At 50.2% G+C, this 5023-nt stretch overlaps 1 pseudogene; it reads left to right on the plus strand.

Annotated features, from left to right (window-relative positions):
* Positions 1-2863: 2863 nt before the first annotated feature.
* On the plus strand, positions 2864-4733 carry LOC147717904 (uncharacterized; annotated as a pseudogene).
* Positions 4734-5023: the final 290 nt, after the last annotated feature.

Consider the following 5023-nt stretch of genomic DNA (forward strand, 5'->3'; position numbering starts at 1 on the left):
ATGAGGAGCTTGAAGTTAATTCTTCTTTCGAGTGGGAGCAAGTGGAGATCGCGGAGGTGATGTGGCTGTGACGGGATGTTGAGGATCAGTCTGTCTGCTGCGTTCTGTATGGTCTGAGCCTTGTAAAGGAGTTTCTTGTTGATTCCGGCGTACATCGCTTTGCCGTTGTCTAGTCTGCTACTGATGAGGGCGTGCATGATGGTTTTTCTGGATTCGGATGGTATCCATCTGAACGTCTTTCGAATCATGCAGAGGGTGTTGAAGCAGGCCGAGGATACGGCATTGATCTGACGGTTCATTGTGAGCGATGAGTCTAGTATGATGCCAAGGTTTCGTGCGTGGTCCGTCGGGGTTGGGGGCCACCAGGAATCATCCAATGCGGAGAGAGTGGAACCCAGAATGAGGACTTCTGTTTTCTCAGAGTTGAGTTTCAGGCAGCTGTTCTTCATCCAGGTGGAGACAGCTTTCATCCCTTCTTGGAACTTGTGTTGGATGATGTTGGGTTCGTTGGCGAGGAAGAGGACAGCTGGGTGTCATTGGTGTAAATGATGATGTTGAGCCTGTGGTACCTGACGATCGTTGCGAGGGGGGCCATGTAGATGTTGAAGAGGGTGGGGCTGAGGGAGGAGCCTTGGAGCACTCCACTGTTGGTCTCTGTCAGTTCCAACAAATAAGGCGGGAGTATGACTTGCTAGATTTTGCCGATGAGGAATGAGCATATCCAGTCAAGAACCTTGTCGCCGCTGCCGGCATCGTGGAGTCTTATGGCTAGGGTGTGGTGTCGAAAGCAAGCAAGAGGTCCAGGAGGATGAGGGCTACCATTTCGCCCTGGTTGAGGAAGGAGCAGATGTCGGTGGCGGCAGCGAGTAGGGCAGTCTCTGTTCTGTGGTTGCTGCGGAATCCAGATTGGGAGATGTCCAGAATGTTGTTAGCATCAATGAAGTTTGTTAGCTGGGTGTTGATGGCCTTTTCGATGACTTTGGCTGTGAATAGAAGCAGGGAGATGGGTCTGAAGTTTTTGAGGTCCGTCATGTCGGCGGAGGGTTTCTTCAAGAAGGGGTCGACCTCAGTGTGTTTCCAGTTATCGGGGAAGGTGGTGGTCTCGAGGGAGCAGTTGATTGTCTGATGTATTTCGGGTGTGATGGCCAACCTGGAAGATGTGGGGTGGGCAGGGGTCGGAGGGTGCCCCAGAGTCGATGCTTTTCACGGTCCTCAAGCTGTCTTCTACCGTGAGCGGGGCCCAATTGAGCATTGTTTGTTGGGTGGCATTGCTTGGAGGGGAAGCAGGAGTGGTGTGGAGGTCATGGTTTTTGAAGTTGTCGTAGATCATCTTGATGTTAAGGTGGAAGAAGGTGCTGAGTCTGTTGCAGAGGTCTTGGGAGGGTGGGACGCCTGTTGTTTCACTGCAGGGTTTGGCAAATTCCTTGATGATGGAGAAGAGTTCTATGGTATTGTGGCCATTGGTGAGAATTCTGCATTGGATGGATTTCTTCCTTGTGGATTTGATGAGATGGTTGTGTGCGGTGGTGGCTACTTTGTAGGCTTCAATAGTTTCTGGGCTTTTGTTGTTCCTCCATTGTCTTTTCGAGTCGCCTGTAGGAGCATTTAGATTCTTGGAGCTCAGAGGTGTACCAACTTGCTTTCTTGATGTGTCTTCCTGTGGTTTTCTTGAGGGGGCGAGTTTGTCGGCACAATTCATGATCCAGTGGTAAAGATTTCATGCTGCATTGTTGGCATCTGGCGTGGTCGAAGGTAGGGTGCTGATGAGGGCGGAGGTGAGCTGGTCTTCATGAGTTTGTTCCAGCTTCTACGGGGGAGGCCTTGAGCTTGCTTCGGTATGGTGTTTTTTTTTAAGAAGAAGTAGATGTAGTGGTGATCTGTCCAGAGGAGTTCTGTGGTGTGGCTGTAGGAGATGCTTTCTCCTTCAGCAAAGATGGGGTCGAGTGTGTGTCCCGCTGTGTGAGTGGGTGCGGGGACTAGTTGTTTGAGCCCTATACTGATGAAGTTCTCTAGGAGGGAGGTGGTGTTTGGGACGTCATGGTTGTCCAGGGGAAAGTTAAGGTGTCTGAGTAGGTTGTAGTCTATGGAGGCGAGGGTGTGGGGTGCAATGAGGCCGGTGATGGCATTGGTGAAAGGAGTGTGGGGGCTGGGTGGCCTGTAGATGAGGGTCCTGTGGAGTGTCGTTTGAGGATTGGTCTGGATCTGGAAATGGAGGTGCTCCATGAGGGTCGTTGTATCGTCTGAGGTGGTGGTCATCGCGAAGAGGGTGCTTTTGTGGATGATGGCGATGAATCCTCCTGGGCAGGTGGGTCGGTTCTTTTGCAGGATCTTGTCTCCATCGGGAATGGCAATGGCAGTGGCGATGTCAGATGTCGGATGTACTACAGCTTTGATCCTACTGGATATAAGCACTGCGTTCGACACAGTGTCCCACCAGATCCTGCTGCAGCGCTTGGAGCATATCGGCATCAGCGGTTCTGCCCTGGGCTGGTTCACCTCCTTCTCCAGTATTACATCTTTCATAGATTCACATGCTTGTATCTTCCCCGTCGTCATGGTGGGAGTCTCACGGTAACAGAATGACCAAAGCAGTATCATAGAGAAGAAAACTGCATAGAAAAGCCCATAGGGACTGTAGTATTTGGTAACCAGACCTCCTCATTGTTTGGTCCAAACGTCAGCCAATCAGCATTGCTGCCCTGCCCTCACACTCCCCAGCAGAAGCTTCCTGCTTCAGATTTCCAACCGCCTTCGTGTGAGAAAGGAGTCTCCCTGAGCTCTGCTCAGTTTGCTGTTTTGACCTTTTATTTCACCTATCTTTTCATCTGGATTAAGGTATTGTGTGTACCTAATTTCTTTCATAATGGCTGAAAGCTCTAAAAAGAGGCTTTTCAGGCCTTGCAGATCCTGTAGAAAGGCTAGGCTTTTCTCTGAAGATCCTCACAAGGACTGCTTATATTGTCTTCATCCTAAGCATGTGGCCAAGGATTGTAAATATTGTAGAACCTTCTCTGCTAAAACTCTGAGGGACAGAGAGGCTTGTTTGCTGTTGTGGCTTCAAAAGAAGAAGGCCGCATCAGACTCAGATTCTGGGGAGGAATCTTCTAACCTAACACCTAAAAAGAGAAAGGCCTCACATTCTGAGGAAAGGGTGGAGCCTAAAAAGGTTAAATCCAAGGAGAAAGTGGCGTTGTCTCTCCCTCTTACTCCCCTCAAGAAGCCGTCAGGTCAGAAAGGGGCAGGGTCTGCTCCGTCGACCAGTTCCCTGGTTTCTGCTGCAAAATCTGTGGTAAAGTCTTCAGCCCCGTCGACGACCTCACCGTCGACGACGACTGTTTCGACGACGGCGGCTCCGTCGATGACAGGAACTAAGGCAGCGTCGACTACGACTACGTCGACGAGTACGACCATCCCGTCAACGAAGAAACCGTCGGCGACGACGACGAAAGGCTCAGCGACAAAGACGTCGACGACTCCGTCGACGGAGACCCCGTCGACGACAGTCCCGTCGACGATGGCTTTGGTGACGACGGCTCCGTCGACGATGGCTATGTCGTCTACGACACCGTCGACGAAGACTGTGATTTCAACGGCAATGGCATTTAAATCGCCACAGTCGAAGACCTTGATCTCTATTTGCTCTTTTCAGTCGTCGAGGGGTTCGGCGACCATAAGCAAATCTGAAGAATTCACGTCGTGGACGCAGATTTCGCCTATACCACCATCTTCTTTACTAAACCAGGATTCAGAAGTAGAGGAGTCGTCAGGAGCGGCCTACAGTCCTTCACAACTCAGAATAAAGAGCCAGGACGCAGACGAGGAAAAGGTGTTTTCCTTCAAAGAGAGAGCTCAATCTACAAGATATGAATCCTTCCAGGAAACATGTAATTATAATGAGGATGACGAGCAACAAGAAGAATCGCGAGAGGAGTCGCGAGAAGAGTCAGTCTCCATACCTGTTTCTCTTGTCACTGACCTGAGGTTCATGATTAACGACTATTACCGTCGTTTTCCAGAGGCAAATGCGCCTCCGTCATCTACGCCGGTGGCTACAACGCAACCTCCAAAGACCCAATCTACTCCTCATGAGCAGGTTGTGAGATCACCACCAGTGATAACAATCAGGGACGATCTAACGGATTCTGATGATGATGATCAACCTGAGGAAGGTGAGCTTGTACAAGATTCTACGGGACAGGAGTGGAATGAGTACATTTTGCCGTCGGCCCCTTCACTTACTACGCCGCCAACCACTTCTCCTCCTCAGGACATTGGACGGTTCCATGACATTATGGAAAAAGTAGCTAAGAGGTTTGATTTGGAAATGGAGGTTAAAGAAACGGAATGTTTCTTATATGATTTCAAAGATGACGCCAGGAAATCTGCACGCTCAATCTCGATTATCCCTCACATTTGGGAAGAGGGCCTAAAAATTTTGAAAACACCAGCTTCCATCGCGGTTTCGGTTCCTAGAATCGAAAAGAAATATAGAGCACCAGAGTCTGCTGCGGCCTGTCTAATAGGACACCCGAGACCAGAGTCGGTGGTGACGCAGGCAGTGCAGAGGAATTCAAAGAACCCAGTTGCTACTTCATTGGTGCCGCCAGACAAAGAAGGACGGAGGTTGGATGGAGCCGGGAAGAGGTTTGTGGTCATGGCAGCCTCTACGATTAAAGCAGCCAATGCTATGGCCCTTATTAGCCATTTTAACAGGCAAATGTGGTTGGATATGACACCCATTCTGTCTGCACTACCGGAGGATAAGAAAGAAGAGGCAGCGGCTATCCTCCGAGACGGGGCAAAGTCGACATCGGAATCTATTGACATTGACATGCATGTTTCCTCTATGGGGTTCAGGCAGATGGCAGGAGCAGTTTCGCTTCGGAGACAGGGTTGGCTAAAGGCAACATCCTTTCATCCAGAGGTGCAAGCGAAGATTGTGGACATGCCATTCGTTGGCGAAAATCTATTTGGAATGACAGGAACTAAGGCAGCGTCGACGACGACTACGTCGATGAGTACG

Source organism: Lissotriton vulgaris, chromosome 5, assembly GCF_964263255.1.
Source record: "Lissotriton vulgaris chromosome 5, aLisVul1.2, whole genome shotgun sequence".
Taxonomy (NCBI): Eukaryota; Metazoa; Chordata; class Amphibia; order Caudata; family Salamandridae; genus Lissotriton; species Lissotriton vulgaris.